Raw genomic sequence first — 20,256 nt, 5'->3', positions numbered from 1 at the left:
GGATGGATAGATGAATGGATAGATAGATAGATCACCCCTTTGCTAATTTTTTTTTTTTTTTTTTTTTTGCGGTATGCGGGCCTCTCACTGTTGTGGCCTCTCCCCTTGGAGAGCACAGGCTCTGGACGCGCAGGCTCAGCGGCCATGGCTCACGGGCCCAGCTGCTCTGCGGCACATGGGATCTTCCCGGATCGGGGCACGAGCCCGTGTCCCCTGTATCGGCAGGCGGGCTCTCAACCACTGCGTCACCAGGGAAGCCCGCTAATTTTTGAAATGAGAAAAAAATGTATATAGGTGGGAACTTTATAAAACATTTGTGGAATCAAGAATTCTGAATTGGCCTAAGAATTTTATGTCAGACATTGTTTCCTTTTCCATTTTGTAATGTAACACTGTGGAGAAGAGAAGAAGGCAAGTTGGAGAGGAGACTGAGAAGACATACTTAATACCTTTAATGTCAGTACCAATAAAAATTATGAAACTTGTTTCTTTGAAACAGGTTTGCACTGAATTTGTGTCAGAAAGTATATAATCAGATAACTTCCCCCAAATTCAAAAGATTCTGCCTCTCTAAGATTAGGGCACTGATATGAATTAGCGGATGAGGAAGGAAGAAGCTTTCATTACTAGTAACAGTTAATGATTAGACAAAAATAGCTGTGACTTAAACAACAATCCATTAAAATTAAGTTGAAAGCTGTCCTTACTCTGGGATTGATGTCAGGGAGAAAGAAAGCAGGTACATCAGTGGCCCAGGAGGCTCTGTGAAATTGTGACAAGGTGACGCCTCCAGGTGGGCATAGCTTTGAGGAGGGCACAGAGCTTCATCAGTGGAGTGTGGGATGGGTTTCAGCACGCATGTCCTCTCTCCCATGGGTACAAGATGTGAACGTTACAGAAGCCAAAAGTAGGTGGGGAGAGAAATGCTCCTCCATCTTTGCTAATAGTAGTGATTAGGTGAAGGTCCTAATAGCCACCATAGCAGTGCCAATCCTGAGCACTGGCCATGAAAGTTTAAAACAATAACTCTCCAGGAACTCAAGAAAAGACTCATCCATAAAGAATGGAAGCTAGCTCGGATACACAGGAAAGAGAGGAAAGGGAAACCTGGCTACCATTTAACTTTTGTAATTAGTTACCGTTCGGACTGGCATCCAAGCTCCTGGGTGTCAGAGGTGGTACCAAGGGCTGCTGACAAGTGTAGCCTTGCAGGGCTATAGCGAAGTGTTACGCTCGATATACATGGTTCATAATCAAGGAGACATTACAAAGAAACAATTATTCAAGATGCATAGGTGAGAGAAATGTGATTTCTTCTTGTGTGTACTCGGCACGAAGTTGGAAGGATACTGGTTCTTATATTTAGTTCTCCAGGACAGTGAACCCAGGGGCTGCTAGAAACCAACTGTTGGGCCATACTCTCAAGAAGGTCCTTGATTAGAAAAACAACTATTAGCCTCTTTCTAAATATGTGTTTCTTTGTTTCTGCATATTCTTAGGAACTGGTCTCAATTGGAGGAAAGAATCAAAGAAAATGTAGTAAGAGTTAGGGCTTTCATTTTTAGAATATAGTATGTTGGTGGGGCCACAGAATACAAAAAGAGAAGTGAGTTGAAAAACATTAACAGGAGCAAATCCACTATGTGTCAGACATAAGATTACACAATGAAAATACAAAAGTTGGTGGGGTACTGACCTTTCTCTACAGAGCTGCATGGTCTGCCGCAGCAGATAAAATCGACTTCCATAGTCTGCACACTAAGTACCAAGCGGTGTGACACTGCTTTAGATACACGTGTGCTTTAATCCTTAAACCACCCGATGAGAGAGGTATTTAATCACTGCTTTTGCAAAGAAGAAATTGAGGATGAGAGAACTATAAATAACTTGTTCGGCATGTAAGAGATGGAGCTGGGATTCAAACCCAACGTATCTGATGACAGATTTTCTTCTTTATTACTATCCTATATAAGTTTGAGCCTTCTTCTTATATTAACCTTCTACTACTTGGGTTCATATTATGACAATTATTGGTGCTAATTCTATTGTTAGACTACTGCTTTGAATGGAGTTTGCACCCACCAACTAGCAAATTAATATAAAAGCACATAGGATATTGCATTTTTTTTTTTTTTTTTTTTAAACACCTTTATTGGGGTATAATTGCTTTACAATTGTGTGTTAGTTTCTGCTTTATAACAAAGTGAATCAGTTATACATATACATATGTTCCCATATGTCTTCCCTCTTGCGTCTCCCTCCCTCCCACTCTCCCTATCCCACCCCTCCAGGCTGTCACAAAGCACCGAGCTAATAGGATATTGCATTTATTATTACTTGACCTCTGTATAACCACTGTTAATGAACTTGTCAGAATATCCTCCAAGTTCAACTATTAAATCTTAATTTTAAAAGCTAGATACAATCTTAGAGCTAGAGAGAAATATACAAGGTGATGTTCCAGCTTTTATTCATGTCAATGAATATAAATAATCCAGTGTTTTTAAAGGGCAAATCTGAGTGAATGGGTGCTCAAAAAATAAGTTTACTAACATGAAGTTTAACTTTGAAACTCCTGATTTTTTGGTTAATACACCTAGGAGAGATTTGAAAGTGATCAATAGTTATTTGTTTTTACTATAGCATAACACTTAAAAAAAAAACCTTTCAAGTGGTTTATGAGTTTATTTTTTAATTATGTTTCAAACACAACATGCTTTATAATGACATTATTTAACATCTGAGTGCCAGCAGTTTACCTTCTGTTGTGTGAAGAGAGGAAGGCATGATTTTTTTGGCTTCCAGTCAACAATAAAGTGTGAGGGAGTATAACAGATGCTGAATATTTAGTCGTGCAGTTTGAGGATTGAGCCATGACATGACTGTCCTAGATAAACAGGCTGAGTACCTATGTGCAAGCACATTTCAAATGATATTTTCCCCACATCTTTTCCAGGATGTGAAAATGCAGAATCTGAAACCTAAGGCAGAACAGTAGTGGGAAGAAGTGATATCAAGACCACAGCTAGTCTGTTTAATTTCTGCGACACTTTACCTATAACCCTTTGCTTCTCTGTTACTGCATACCACAGTTTAGAAGGCTATGCCTCCTTATTTTACAAGGAACAAAACAGATGGAGTGGTATTCTTCAATGTAGCCTTAAGTGGGATGTTTTACAAAATCTGAGTTTATGATAAAGGGAGAAATGGGCTCTCTTTCATATATTTAAGCCTCCTGTTGAGACAAAGAAGCAAAATTATAGGATCTCAGGATTTGAAGTTCCCTCATCCATTAACCTACTAGGTTTATGGATGAGAGAACTGAAGTCTAGATTATTGAGAGCCAGTAGGGGAGTCTGGTTTTGGGGTTTCTTGTGTAGCTTTCCTGAATATTTCCAATAGGGCTTTCTGTACATTCCATTCCAGCTCATTAAAAGCAATGGAAACTGTAAAGTATTTGCTAGCATAATAGAGGAATTTCCCTGCAGTCCTAAAGTAGGCTCTCCTTAAACAATATATGGAATACTCAGAGTTTTCTTTACGAGATTCCTGTCTTCCTTCACTCCTCATGTTTATGTTAAATGTAGCAAGACCTTTTTGGCACCAATATATTTGATTTTAACCCAGGTGCATGCAACCAAGAGATGGTTTGTGAGGTCAGAGACCTGACAGAGATTTGTATTCTCTAGAAGAAATTCTTAAGGGTCATGATTCATCTGCTTACCCTCCCCAACTTTCCTCTACCTCTTCACTCAAATTAAATGTTACAAAATGCAGATGGTGTCAGTTAGAAGTAAATTATAGTTTGAATACTTTGTATTTGGGGGGCAATTTTTTGTTTAGTTATTTATTATGCCCTATTGTTTCACATTTAATTAGCTACATATGACATACACATATAATATTACAAACATATGAGGTCTAATGTGACAATTTTTGAAGATGAGATGTCAGAAGAGGAGGATTCTAGGTGTAGGCCTCTGGGAAATTTTGATGAGGGTAATGATGAGGAATTTAAATCTTATGTGTCATTTTACTGCAGTAATGAAACAGGAGACACAAAATCACCTGTTTCTACAATGAAAGTTACTTAAAAATGCATTTTACATGGGTTGGTAATTCAAGTCTTCCTATTCCATTGTACATTGTGGAAAACAACTTTCAAATACACTAATATTTCCACCAAATTCACAGCCATTTGATAAATAAAGGTGCTGATCATTTTAAACAACTATTGGAATCCCAAAACAAATAGAATAAAAGCCTAGATTTGAAAGGCATGGGAAATAATTTACTTAGTAACAGCAAAACTTATTGCCCAGAAAAGGAAAACTAATAATGCCAGCATGTAAACTGAGAAAGAGTAAAATGCTATGACAAGATACAATATGATAACATGGAAAGGTTCCACTTTGAAATAGTAAATCAGTTGATGTATTGATGGTGCGTCACATCATGCTGGAAAGGTTAGATATCATAAACTGAAAAACAACAGCTTCTCTCTCCAGGTTGATGAGTCAACAGACTTCACCAATAAATGTCACGCTGTAGCATTTGTAAGATTTGTAAATGAGGTTGAAATTCAAGAAAACCTTTTCTGTTGCAAAGAACTGCATGAAAGAAGCAAAGGCAAGATATATTTAAAGTTTCATAAACAAAAGATTCGCCTTGGAGGAATTGGGTTGGCATCTGTATTGTTAGTGTCCATCCAATGACTGACCTCATGAAACATTTCACCTCCTGTAAAATAACGTCACAACGCACTGCTTTCTTCACAGATAGGTGCTGATATTCTTGGAAATGAAGATTTTTTAACATGTGGATGATGGTACAAAAATGGTTAACTTTATTAAACAATGGCTGTTCCCTTGGGAATGCTATAAAAACCCTGCAAAAACCTGGAAAAGAGCTCAGAACTCTCCTGCTGCCGACAGCTATCTGTTGGTTTAGCAGCAGCAGAATTCTTACCAGAATGTTTGAGTTGAAAGGTAAATTGCAGATGTTGCTGAGTGTTTTGAAGATGAAGAATGCCTACAAAAACCTGTCCGCTCAGCACACATTTTTTATCATATAAATCAGTTGAACAAGCCCCTATAAGGCTCTTCAGAAAATGTTTTGACTTCAAGTGATGAGAGTCTCAGATTTAAAAGAAAATGAAATCTTTTGAAAAATTGTGTTGCAAAAGGAAATTTTGAAATGTTTCCACTGCCTCTTGGTCCCAAGAGTGAGGAGAGATATTGGTAGCTCTCAAGTCTTTTTAAAAACTCTCTGGAGGAGCCACAGTATAAAAGAACAGCATCACCCCCAGAACCCACTATCCCTGTAAGTGCTTAACATGGTGACAACCCTTTCTTTGAGTCTTCTCAGCCTGGGAACTTTACTTGGAGCAAAGAGGAAGAAACTGTGAACTGCTGTCTGATCATACATTTAAGCCGAAATTTATCAATCTGTCCCAAGACAAGATCTCAACTTCTGTGAAAGGAGAATAACTTGCTACTCATAGGAAAGTGCTGAACAATTTGCTGTAGTTTTCAACCCTTACATGGGTGAGCAAGTTTATTCTTTTTTGTTTTGTTTTGTTTTGTTTTTGTTTTTGGAGCAGAGAAAGGTTTATTCCAAGGGCCACTTAAGGAGAATGGGAGGCTCGTGCTCAAAAGACCTGAACTCTGCAAGTTTATTCTTAATAAGAACCAAAAGTTAAGGTAGAAATAATCTCCTGTCAGTTGAAAATGAGATCTTTGTGCACTTATCTCAAGTTTGATTCTGCAACAATAAATAAATATAAATAAATAAAATAAAGCAAGGGTTTCTTAGCAAAGAGGTAAATTAATTATTTTTGGTTTAAAAATAATGCTTATATATTTGTGTATGTGTGTGTTTCTACAGAAGATATTTAAAAACACATTGTGTAACCGCTGGGCCTATATTTGAGCTTGGTATGTCACTCAATGGAAAAAAAAAGTTTTTTCAGAGTCATAAAAAGTTTGGTCTGACATTAAGTTTTTGTTTATATTGCTTTGAAAAAAAGGGTTTAGTAGACTTACTATTAATTATTTCCCATTAATTTTCCTGTTGTAAATCACATAAATTAAAATATATCTTTACCTTTAATTCAAATTTACCTTTAGAAATATGAAATTTCATTTTGATTGAAGCCAGTTGTTTCATAGAAATGTATTATGTTTTATTTATGACAAAAAGAAGATAATTTCATAAATAACAAGCAAGGTCTAAATACCTGATTTTTTCCTCAGGAAAATTAGACTATAAACGTCATTTTTAGTTTTAAATAGAGGGAAAATAAACTTCTCTTGCACATACCAGATATCTCATTAGCATCTCATACGTAGAAATCTATGATAAGACTTTTAGGCCTACTTGGATACGGTTAAATAAAAATTAAATAGGAAATCTTAAAACAAAGAACAAAAACTGAAATTTCCTCTACCTATACTACTGACTTGCATTAAAGTTGGTATCTTCTGTGGAGAAGGGGGAAGTAAACAAAAAGTAGGTTACGAAGACAAAAACATTTTTTTTCACAGGAAAATGACTATGCTCTACTCAAAACAGCACTGGTTCATGTACATATTAAATTTTTCATTGTTTTGATTCTTCTAAGGCCACCACAATGGGTTCAAAGTAGTGGAATATGCAATGTACAATAAAAATTAAAAAGTCACAGAAGAGAAAAAAAGGGATGGAAGCGAATGGTCCAGCTATATACCAATAGACAGCAAGTGTTTGTTGCAGGGATTAAAAGGAACCTAAAATGCTCCATAATCTCTGTCCTGGAGGTGAGTGCTGCAAGTGTTAGTGTTTTACCATCAATCAGATATTTTTCATAGTCATTAATTAAGGAGTATAAGTTTGCCTTTGGTGACAGTAAGATTAAAGGAATCAAATATATTAAACGCAGGGTTTCTTCCTGATCTGTTTTATATCCCCCCAAGTTTTACAGTTTACAGAATATTTTAGCCTTAAAAAAAAAGTTTTGTAAATGATAACACATTAAAAAATGTACTTTTCACTTTTTCAAGCTAAAGATTTCAATTAGCAAAATTAGTGTGACTCTAGTTCTAAATATATTCCAAAGCTCATGGTTTTTTTTTTTTGAATGACATTGATAGAGTATAAAGCTATTAATTCTTTGAAAATTGGCAGCAATGAGATTTTTGTTAGAGTCAAACAGAAGTAAAATGAAAGAAATAGTATAATGAGGATATTATCCAAGACCCATTTGATCTGTGGTTAGAGAGTGTGTTTAAAAAAAAAAGTGAGAGTTCTGAAAAATATGAAACTTAATGTGATTAATTAGGAAAAATAATCCCGGCAGTATTAATAATTCTTATATCCTAAATAATGAACTGACACCAAGAACACAATTTCCCCTCGACGAGCTTAGAATTTAATATTTTCTTTCAAAGGGAAAAAAAGCAAAGCAAAGCAAATAGATTTAACCATTGAAAGTTGGGGTCAATGAGGCATTAGCTCATTAAAATACAAAGTATTTCAGTTCTTCTCCTTTGGTTTTGATAATACTGATTACATTTCCTCAGTTAAGATCTTATTTTTTCCTGCAAAAAAAACCTTAAAGGTTGCTAAAATTAAAATTTTTCACCTAACTGTTAAAGGCTCTATAAAAAATGTTTGAATTTATATAGACAACTCATTTGTATTCTGAAACAATAAGTGTGGTAAGGACAATTGCAGTTGTAAGATCACTTTCTTCAGTCCCACCGTATGATTTCAATTTAAAAAATAGCCTTTGATTATCATCTCCCCGGAAGTGCCTCCTGCCCAAGATTTTCCACAAACTGTGCAGTTTTGGGAGCATATAATCGGAGGGATATACCTATAATTTCCAAAAGAAACCTCTAACATAAATTTGAAGTCAATTTATTTATTTAGTTTAGAAAACTGATTTTGGTATGGAGTTCCAGCCCTGACTTCTTCCCAGAATCCCAGGTTCATGGGTCACTCACTACTTGACCTGTTGACATGGTGTCTAATGACCTAAAAAGGGGATGCAGATAAAACAGAATTTTTTTTTAATTAAAAAAATTTATCATATAACATTGTGTATATTTAAGTTGTACAACATGTTACTTTGGTAACAAAAAAATTGAAATATTTTGCCATTTGAAATACTGCCTGGTACATATAGACACCCAATAAACATTTGTTGATAAATGAATATTTGATCACCTTAATTTTCTAAGTTCTTGATAAGCAAGGAGTTATTTCAAAGTTCATGAGATAAATGGTTTTCTAGGAACTTCCCTGGTGGTCCAGTGGCTAAGACTCCATGCTCCCAATGCAGAGGCCCTGGCTTAGATCCCTGGTCAGGGAGCTAGATCCCGCATGCCATAACTAAAGATCCTGCATGCAGCAACGAAGATCCCGCACGTGGCAATGAAGATTCTGCGTGCTGCAACTAACACCTGATGCAGCCAAATAAATAAGTACATAAATAATTTTTAAAAAATGGTTTTCTGTATTTATACTCTAATATTTCAGCAATAATACATAGTTAATATGGAACACAATTTTTGGATAAAGATGTAAATGATGTAGAAAAAAGAGGGAGAACCTTTATATTTAAACTTATCATAGTATATAAATGAGGCTAGAGCTCTCCTAAAATGTGTTGAAAGAGATACAGACCCTCTAAAGACTTCCTGAAAAAATTCTGAACCTCTCCGTAATAGTTAATTAACTAATGAAGGAAAACACTCTTTCAGTAAACTGAAATTATATAATTTTCTTAAGTATAGTTTTCTCTACTTGCAACTGAGTTACACAATGATGCTGTAACTAATTTTGTGGTATTTTATTCATTGAAATATCACATATTGGTCTGAACTATTTTAAGCATATACTTAAATTCTTACTTTAAAATTATCCACATGCGTTATTAGAAAACTCTACTTTGTGCACCTGAGTTAGCAGTGCCATTGAGAAAGTACATTATTTAATTTTTTTGGAATGTTTCATGATAAGCAACTCACTGTTTTGTATTATTATGAATCATTTAAGAATTATCAGCATTACCTAGAAAATACATTTGGACTTGCAATAAATAAATATTCATCTGTCACCTACTTTTTGCAAGTTCTCTGCAAGTACAATAAGGAATATAAATAATCCATAAACCATATTTCCTGCACTCTTATAACTTGTAATCTGCAGTGACCACATATAAATTTAACTACAATAAAAGACAATATGTCAATTGTTACCCATAGGTGGTGCATAAAACAAGTTCTGTAAGATATAGAAGAGGTGAGATAACTCCTAGAAGAGGAAATAAAGGAGGCTTAATAAGAGAGGTGGCCTCTGAGCTGGGCTTCAGATGGTAAGTGTCAATAAAATAGGAGTAGAAAAACCAAGACCAGAAATATAAGCAAAAGAGTTGAACTGGTCAAAATTAACATGACTGGATTGATTGTGAGTGGACTCATCTTGGCAAAAGTGACAGGTTTGTACAGAAAAATTCAAGAAAGGTAATTTAGGGATGGATGACTTGAATGACATAAGAACCTTTTTTTTTTTTTTTTTTTTTTTGCGGTACGCGGGCCTCTCACTGTTGTGACCTCTCCCGTTGTGGAGCGCAGGCTCACCGGCCATGGCTCACGGGCCCAGCCGCTCCGCAGCATGTGGTATCTTCCCGGACCGGGGCACGAACCCGTGTCCCCTGCGTCGGCAGGCGGACTCTCAACCACTGCACCACCAGGGAAGCCCAATAAGAACCTTTGATAATAGGCTAGTTGTGAGTTAATAAAGGCCTTTACTAAAAATATTGGTAATGTTCATGGAAAAGAATATTATATATTTTTTTCTCTTGATTCCATATCTGTTTCTGGATGGACTTAATCAAAATATTCCTGGAACTTGAAATCCATGTTCATCCTCCCTGAATCCAATTCTGCAAGTCTGAATAAGTGAAATGAGTTTCACAAACTTGATATGAACTCATTAACTTCGTCAGTGAAGGTGTGAAAGGCTGCAGTCTTACTTTTCCCAGCCAAGTGTGTTGTCTATAATAAAACACCTATCACTTCAGGGATTTTAAATTAGCAAGCCATCTGGCAGTAAAGAAAATTAATGAGGACAGCATTACTCATGAGAGAGGCCTTGAGTTTGACTCAGAGGGCTAAACAGCGTTGAGGATGATCTGGTTATTTTTTTTAAGTTAAAGTTTTAGTTCTTATTAAAATGTCACACCCCTAAGGTCATATTTTTTAATAGATTTCTCTGTTGTAAAACCAATATATACATATAAAAATAGGTAAGTGATTATGAATTAGATGTAAACCCCATTGATTAGTTCAGGTCACAACAGTACCATGTGAAGGTCTCATCATGTGTTCAGATTCATTCTTACCAGGAAGAACCTGGTAAGGCCCAGGACTACACTATTAAAATCACTTGTCTGGAATATCCTCTTAATATGACACCCCTGATGACCCAGGCCTATCACTGTTTAAGAAAAATAAAACCAAACCTAGTGTTGGTGAAGGTGAGAGGGTTCACTCACTGCTAGCTGATAGAAAGGTGATTGATTTAGTCCTTCAGAAAAGCAATTTGGCCATTTATTAAAAACAACGTGTTTCTAACTTTTCACCTATTAGTCTCACTGTAGATTTGTCCACATAATAATAATTAACTAATTAAACTAAAAAACTCCCGATCATCTAGGGAGTTATCAATCTAGGTCAATAAATCATGGCATATTTGTAGGCTGAAATACTATTTTCAGGCTTATGACAGGAGTTTTGATGTTGGACAAGGAATCTTTATTCCTTTATTCTTTAATCTTTATTCCAGTATTTGAGCTTCACATTCACAGAGTCTGAAATGTGGACTTTTTTGCTTTATATCCACATGGCATAAATACCATCCTAGATTTACATACACAGAATTGAAATATAGATAGCGTACAATTTTAAACTTCTTTCACACTACCTGATGGAAATTCTTGGATGGTAGGCTTACAAGTAGTATTTCTATATATTTTTGTAATATCCAAATTTTCTATGGTGAGTATATATCACTTTATAAATAGGAAAACAAGCAATAAATGCTGTATTTTTTAAAAGAACACTGAGGAGATAAGAGGCTCACAGTTGTTCTGCTCAATCCATTTTAGTTTTGTACACAAAGCACAGCAGTGTAGGACAACTAATAATCAACATCTTAACACAAATGACAGATGGACTTTTTCTCCAACACTAAAATGCTTCCTGAGTGTCCAACTTATGTAAAACTCTTTATTCCTGTGAAATAATCGTACTTTGCTATTCTTTGTCCCATTTGGCTTCCCAGACACCTAAGTCCATTGTTATATGGAATCTACCGTGTATACATATCTTTGTTTTCCAAAGTTACATCAAAATTGTCTTAGTTTGAGTTCTCCCATAAACAGGACCTGAGACACAAATTTTGGTACAGGTATTTAACTTGGGAGTACATTCCAGAAAGCTGTTACAGGGAAATGTGACCTGAAGTAGGAAGAGCCAATAAAAGGCACATTCTCGAGGTCACAGTTGTAGGCAACAGGTACTCAACTCAGCCAGGTCTGCCTATAAATATACAAAATGTCTCCAAACAGTGTCCATAGAGAGGATGGCTAGGGTAATTATGCTTCAGATCCCAAACTCTCCAACATGAACTACTGTACTGCCAGGCAATGCCTGCATGTGAGCTGAGTCGGCTTCTGCATCTTCAGTGAAAATTACAGGATAGAAACGCAGTAAGACGAATGGCTCATGTTGGAGGACGGGGTGCTGTCAGCACACACAGGAATGTCTGTCACCCCTGCAACTGAAAGTGGCGACAGGGGTAAGAGGATATATTTCAGGCCAGCAAAAGCATCTGCTCCAACCCACCCTTACACCACGAAGATCTACTTGTAACCCACATTAATTATACTCTGTCAATTACTCTTTAAGGTGGCAACCAATTACATTCTCTTAATAAGACTAAGCAATCAGATTCATGACACAAGCTCCAGTACCCATTGCCGCAGCTTTCTCTGAGGCCGTAAATAATGATTATTATCTGCATCCTCTATATTGCCCTTTCTAGGTTGTTCTTACCTTTGTCCAGCACTGCAGCTGTTCTAGGTATTTGTCCAGTCAGATGATGGAGAGCTTCTTCCTTGAGGAGTCTGAGACTTTGGTTGCCGTTTTCCTATCAATGTTTGGTTGCTGACAGATGATCTATTAAGTCTCCATATTCTAGGTGGCCTGATTCAGATCTTTATTCCTGAAGGTTGTGAGCATGCGGCTGTTTTGCTTTTGCCAAGCTGTGGAAGATGTAATTTTCTTTTCACTCTTATCAGGCATGGACGCTCCAAGAGATGATTCAATAGCTCCCCAAGATCTCCTCACCATCCTGATTATGTAGCAGTGAGTCTAGCTCCTCTTGATAATCAGAGTTGATTTTTCCCTCACCAGCATGGTAACTATTTTCTTTGTCTGCTAGTCTACTGACATATGATACCCCAAATGACCATGCAGCTATAATAGCTTCAGTTTCAGTGAAAATATTATTGTGTCCAGTGGTGGAATTGTTCCTCTCCTGGGAAATAAGGACTTCTAATTCAGTAGAGACTAAAGTTATGGGGATGGGAAAGACACATTTCCAAGTGGGTCTCTGGGAGTAATGGCAAGAGGACTAATTCTATGCATGCCCCTTGATTCCAGACCCATGTATTATAACTATTTGGGACATAACAGTCGTGTGTCTCGTGTGTCAGTGTTTCAGCATACATCACAAAGAACAGCACCACCACTCTACATCCCTAAATCTGAAGGATAAAAATAGATTCTTAATCACTAGTTTTACATTACAGAGGGACGCTTTAAAAATTGAAAGAGAGGCCTCCCTGGTGGCGCAGTGGTTGAGAGTCCGCCTGCCGATGCAGGGGACACGGGTTCGTGCCCCGGTCCGGGAAGATCCCACGTGCCGCGGAGCGGCTGGGCCCGTGAGCCATGGCCGCTGAGCCTGCGCGTCCGGAGCCTGTGCTCCGCAACGGGAGAGGCCACAACAGTGAGAGGCCCGCGTACAGCAAAAAAAAAAAAAATTGAAAGAGAAAGTCAGTTTTAAGGACGTTTTATTAACTAATGAAATAGGTAATAATTCTAAAGATTATACTAATGAAATAGATGATAATTCTAAAGATTATTACCTTGAGAGCCCCACAGGAAATTAATATTTAGTATTAACTTATTAATGCTCAGCTCCACAGTTAAGAGGTTAAAAGGTAAGACTTACAAATAAATTTCTTCTGGCCTCGCTATTACAAATAGCTCTTGCTGGAGCTATACACATAGACCTAAAAAAAATAGTTAATTGATATGGAAATTGTCCTTTAATGTATTCCTTCCCATGGTTTCCCAATATTCTTGATTATCCTAGCTTCTTTCTACTATTTTCTTTCATCGCTAAAGAACATAAACATTTTCATTCAGTCAGCAAAGCAAATATTGTATTTCTATCAAGTATGAGTTATTAATTAGAATCGGTAGTTATATTATCTCTCTGTTATCATTTTCCAATCTGCAACTAAATGGAAAAATTGAGGCAATTTTGTGTACTTGGAGGAAGCTCTTTCATGATTTGCAAATTTGAGCCTGCCATGTAACTGCTCTCTGTTTTATTTATTTCATCTATGAGTGAATGGTTTTTATTTATCTCATCTGAAAATAAGATGAAGGGCATAATGTGAGATTATATATTTTTAGCATCTACCAAAGGCACGGGGCTAAAGGCCATGATTCTATTAAATAGATTGTTGACCATTTCTAACTGATCCAAATAGCTTATCAGTGTGAACTTGCTACATATTTTACATATGTGCAATTCCATAAGGTGTTGAATTGTCCCTTTCCAAATTCAGTTATACTGAGAGATAAATGAGTATTTAAAGTATCAATATTAAATAGAAAAACCATATTAGAGGGATACCTCTATGGTTCATGTTCTTTCCAACTTAATTTTAAACCAGGAGATCTCTTTTTATCTTCAAGTTAAAATAAGACCCAAACATCTGCCTCTTCATTTCCCAGTTCCAAAACACAGTTTTTCAGTTAAGAATTAAGACAGGATATTAAGGAGAGTAAGGAGACGTTTAATAAAATGTATCCTTAACTTTATGGATTTTAAATCTCTCATTTTAATACTGACAATACTTCCCTATCTGTGCCCCCGAGGTTATGTCTCTCCAAATTCTATCTTTGCAGGGTGCATTTAAAATATATATCTGTTCCCTAATCGAGCTCAAAAGCAGGCACCTAGAAGGTTGAGACAGCACCCTGCCCCTCCCCTCCTCCCACACTTTATTCAACTCTGGCTCTTGTCCCTTGACAGCTGACAACTATTTATCAGGTAAAATGTAATTCTCAAACTCGTTCCATGGATTTTTTTTTTTTTTCCACTTGCGTTTCTTGTGTCTTGGGCTGGGACAGCCCCTGGGGAGATGACAAATACATATTTAATCTCCATTCCCATCATTGCCTGCAGGAGATTTTGGTGATTCGAGTTGGGAATGACTCTAACAGTTTAATTAATTTCTCACATGGCTTTAAAATAAGCCAAAGTCTAATCAGTCCCTGTTGTCTGTGCTGCCTCAGGGGTATAGCAGGGATTGAAAGAAAATAGTCATAGGTGATGTCTTCATCTACAACCCTCTCTATTACCTCAGCCACCCCATAATCCTGTTGGAGTTTCTCCAACACTCTGTTCCCTCTTCCTCCTGCCCCTCCTTTCTTCTTCCTTTCTTCCTTCCTTCCTTTCCTTTCTTTCTCTCGTTCTTTCTTTCTTTCTTTCTTCCTTCCTTCCTTCCTTCCTTCCTTCCTTCCTTCCTTCCTTCCTTCCTTCTTCCTTCCTTCCTTCCTTTCTTTCCTTCCTTCCTCCCTCCCTCCCTCCCTTCCTTCCTTCTTTCTTCCTTTCTTTCTTTCGCCTTCAGCAAGGAACAATGAAATCATGTTTTATGGCTAACGCTAGGTGGATAGATTTGATCATTCTCTCTCCTCTGCAAACAAATGAGAAGGTATTATCTAAATAACTACTTACAGATTTCATCATTAGTAGTAATGAGTAGTAATAAGTTTAAGAATGGCCAGTAGAAATGTGGGAAACAAAATGTTTTTTTATTGTAGTAATTAGATGTAATTAGTATTAGTAACTAGTAGTAATGAGATGAAAAAGATAATAATCACAATTTCTCCCTTTCCAAAGTTGCATCTATCTCTATTTGACTTGGATTAGTCTATAAATCCAATCATTTTGCTCTAAAAAAAGGAACACTAATATGGATGTAGCATCCAGCATCTCAAAGTTCTAATTAGGTTAGAATTGAATTGAATCTAATATTTGAATATGTCATAGAAATAAATGTAAAATACTATAGTTGTATCCAAAAACTTACTGCAGGTATATAGATGAAGAAGATGTAGTTTTACAGAATCTTACATGAACATGAATTAGGTTTCCTTGACTATAATTAACAATGTGATATGTATGACTAAGAGCTAATGTTACTTTAAGCTACATTAATAGAAGTAGAGGGCACAGAAGAAAGGATGTAATAGTTCAGCTGCTCTCTGCACTTCTAGAGGTTTCTGCCTCACTCTGGAGACTCATTTTTTTTTCTAAATGATCAAAATGATGAGATAACTTTAAATAAAATTATCATATATTGTAAAACAGAAAAAATATTTATGGAATGGAGATGGAGTAAGGGAATAGTATAGTTTATTTACTTGAAGGACAGTTTAATGAGAGGTGAATATGTTCCATTCTTATCCTATTACACATTCCTCATGTCAAATTTTTCATTTAACTCAATACATGTTTATTGAGTGTTTACTGTATTTACTCCTGGCAAGATGACGGGGTTGAGGATCAGAAATAGATACCAGTTCTGGCTCTTTCACTCATTGTTATGTGATCTTGGCAAGTACTTCACTTTTCTGAGTTGGAATATTCTCAACTGCTAGATGAGGTTGATCATACCTATTTCACAGTTGGTGCCGAGTATTAAGTTAGTTAATGTACAGAACGTAACAGAGGCCAGCTCATAGCAAGCACTTGACATATTCTTGTGAATATGATAGAATATGATTGAATAGAACTAATATTCAAAGTATTTAGTAGGCCCCAGTGGAATGAATTAGGACCAAAATCTTAAAATTCTTGATATATTTCTATTCAAATAAACAGTAACTCTGTTTCCCACAGTCTTACTGGTCCTTAAGTTGTTTTTGTTTCCACTAATGCCTCAGTAATTTTGATAAAAGCTGAGTCCCCTCTCCATATATGTGTGTTCACAAACAAGCACAAATGTGTGTGCAAAATTGTGTTAAGTATTTCAGGAGCTGGATTGGCTCATTAAAATCCTTCTCTCAGTATATATCTTCAATAAATAAAAATTAAGTTCAATTGGTATAATTTGAAATTTCACAAAGAAGTGCAAGGAATGAAATAAGTATTTGAGAATCCTGTTGGGAATGCTGCTATTACTGTGCTTTTTATTTTTCTTAGTCATGGTGCAATAGGACAAAAGAAAAGAGATTGGAGATGTAATCTCACATCCAATTAGAAATTAGAGTCATTGAGCAGTAGGCAAAGGATTTACTAAATATTCCCTAGATATAGGATGACAAATGAGTAGAAAGTTAATCCTTTGTTTATTTACTGATTTTTAGCAAATTTGTTTCCAAGCATTACACTGGGATCAATTTGAGAGTTTATGTTTTGTCATCAGAACAAGTCCTGCTACACCAATTTTCTAAATCTTTACAAACCCATGGACTCTTTTGATAAACATAAAAATATGAATCTTTCATTTAATGAAATTTGAAATTGCAAAATGACTAAATATTTGAATAAACATTAAGCTACTAACAATTTTGAAAATAGTTTTTGAAATTAAATTTGCTCTCAAAGTTTCCAACATGCCTCCCTCCATGCTCACTCCCCTCATGTCTTGCCCTCATTAACTCCAAAGCTTGTTATGTACTTAAATAATTTGTTACACTTCTGGCCCAGAGGGAAGCAAAAATAAATAAGGAATTAAAGCAATTATTCAAATTATTCTAATCAATCTTTTTTCTTTGGTTATTGTAGTGCCTATTGTCTTTATCTGCCCAAGAGTCCTTTTCCCTCCTTCTGATAATAGAACCTGGTCCCCAATCCCAGGGGCAGCCATGTGACCCAAGTTGGAATATTCGTAAAATAGATTCAAGACATTGGTCCAAGGACGGGCATAATAACCCAAGAAAGGACAATTGGAATCATTCCCCTGGATTTTTAACTGCAACTGTCATGCCTGTGTGTTGGAGTTGGGGGTATTGTGTACACATGCATGTGTAGGGGATGAGGGATATCTCTTTTACCTGTGGTCAGAATTGTGTGTATAGAACACCTAAGCACACTCCTGTCTAACACAGACAGAATGAAGATACACACAGAAAAAAGAAGAGATGAGAGACAAGTTATGCTGAGAGTGTCAGGTTTCAATATGTCAGAGATACCCTCATACCTACAGGTCTTCCTTCAGCTGTGTATGCTGTCATGTCAATAAATTTTCTTTTTAATTAAACTGGATCAAGTTGGGCCTCAATCACTTTCAACTGAAATGGTTAATACAATTGTTAGGAATTTCAGGTTATTGTTATTATTTTTGGTCTTCAAACTTTTATTTAAAGCAGTGGAATCTTTTTCAAATACAATAGTAGATGCATCCTCCTCCAACAAAAAATAGTTGCATGGATGGAAGCAGGTAAAGAGCATCCTGGTCTTGTAAGTACCTTCTTGGACTTCCTTTGGCCCAGAAGTGACTCCTCTACTGTCTGCAAAGACACCTTGGTCTCTGCAAAACTCAGTCTAAAAGTGACTGGGAAAGTTTTCCTGGGGACAAAAGCATACATCATATTTCATCTGTTTCTTTTTTAAAAATTCAGCTTTATTGGGTATAATTGTCATATAAAATGATAAAATATTTAACGTGTACATCATGGCAATTTGATACAGGCCCACACACCGGAAAAAAAAAAAAAAAAAAAAACTTAACAAATTCAAGCTTTAAATTGACTTCTTAATTTTAAAATGAAAGTTGTATAAACCATATTTATAAAGAAGAAAATACGGAAAATTTCTTGAAGTAGATATTCTTGTTGGTAATTAAGCTTGAAGAGTGAAATACAGTGTGAAAGTTTAACTTTGTGATAGCGAATAAAGTTATGCTTTATAATCAGTTATTCCTTAAAATAGGAAATAGTTACGTGAGTTTCAGCTTCAGGTAGTGAGCAAACTTCATTTTAGTAGTGTGCCTTTCATACAGAAGTCAAGAAGGTTGATACAATAATAATAATGATGATAATGTTCTTAATTCGAACCTCATGAGGCATCAGTTATCGCAATGAAAGCAAATTAGAAATGAAAAAATATAATCAATACAAACATAGCAACTAGAAGTCATCAATTGTTTTTAATATACAGTAGCCATTATTGGTTTTGCCTACCCAGCATCTTCTCCTTTTCAGTACAGCATTTCAGATTCCCTCTGAAAAAATGTACTACACTCACACCCAGACAAAAAGGTTGAGAAGAGGCAAGACTGCATTGAGATTTAGCCTGGACAAACAAATTGCTTTAGATACAGGGAATGGTTGAAAGATGAGCATATGACCCAGATTCATGCGATAAAAGAGAATCCCAGGGCTTATGAGGGAACCACTAGAAAGAGATGCTCTATGTTTTAAACTGGCTGGACTAGAGAGCTCAGAAATAAATCCATGTATTTATGGTCAACTGATCTTTGGCAAAGTTGCAAAGAACATACAATGTGGAAAAAATAGTTTCTTCAATAAATGGTGTTGGGAAAACTGGATATTAACATGCAGAAGAATGACACTGGACACACATCTTATACCATATATAAAAATCAACTCAGAATAGATTAGACTTGCATTTAAGATGCCAAACCGTAAAATTCCTAGAAGAAAACATAAGGAAAAATCTTCTTGCCCTTGGTATGAGCAATGATTTTTTTGGGTATGACACCAAAAGCAAAGGCAACAAAAGCAAAAATAGATAAAAGGGATTGCATTAAATGAAGAAGCTTCTGCACAGCAAAGGAAACATTCAACAGTATAAAAATACTAACTACAGAATGGGAGAAAATATTTGCAAACCATATGTCTGATAAGGTGTTCATATCAGATTAACCCAATAGCAAACCAATAGCAACAACAAAAAAAATTAACCCAATTAAAAAATGGGCTAAGAACCTGAATAGACATATTTCAAAAGAAGACAAACATGGTCAACAAGTATGTAAAAAGGTGCTCGCCATAATTAATCATCATGGAAATGCAAATCAAAATCACAATGACATATCACCTCATATCTGTTAGGATGGCTGTTGTCAAAAAGACAAAAGTTAACAAGTGCTGATTAAGGATGTGGAAAAAAAAGAAGCTTTGTATTTTGTAGGTGGGCATGTAAATTGGTATAGCCATTATGGAAAACAGCATGCAGATTTCTCAAAAAATTACAAATAGAACTACCACCTGATCCACCAATCCCACTTTTACGTATATATCCAAAGGAAATGAAATCAGTATCTCAAAGAGATATCTGTATAAACATGTTCATTGCAGCGTATTCACAAAAGCCAACACATGGAAGCAACCTAAGTGTCCATGGACAGATGAATGGATAAAGAATATGTGGTATACATACAATGGAACATTATTACATTATTCAGCCACAAGAAAGAAGGAAATCCTGCCATTGTGACAACATGAATGAAACTGGAGGACATTATCCTGAGTGAAATAAGGCAGAAAGAGAAAGACAAATACTGCATGATCTAACTTATGTGTGAAATCTAAAAAACTCAAACTCATAGAAACAGAGAATAGAATGATAGTTGCCAGGGCCTGGGGGATGGAAAAAATGGGGAGATATTGTTAAAAGGGTGCATGGGTTCAGTTTTGAGGGCTGAATAAGTTCTGGAGGTCTGATGTGCAGCATGGTGAGTGTCGGTAAAAATACCATATTGTATACTTGAAATTTGCTAAGAGTTAATCCTAAGTATTCTCACCACAAAATATAACTATGTGAGCCAATGCATATATTAATTAGCTTGATTGTAGTAATCATTTCATGATGTATATCAAAACATCACATCGTACACCTTAAATATAGGCTTTTTTTTTTTTTTTTGGTCATGTATCTCAA

Source organism: Delphinapterus leucas, chromosome 11, assembly GCF_059928025.1.
Source record: "Delphinapterus leucas isolate spDelLeu-1000000601 "Yukka" chromosome 11, BTC_Dleu_Yukka2, whole genome shotgun sequence".
Lineage (NCBI taxonomy): Eukaryota > Metazoa > Chordata > Mammalia > Artiodactyla > Monodontidae > Delphinapterus > Delphinapterus leucas.
The sequence above is the reverse complement of the archived record's forward strand: the minus strand, read 5'-3'. Positions refer to the sequence as shown.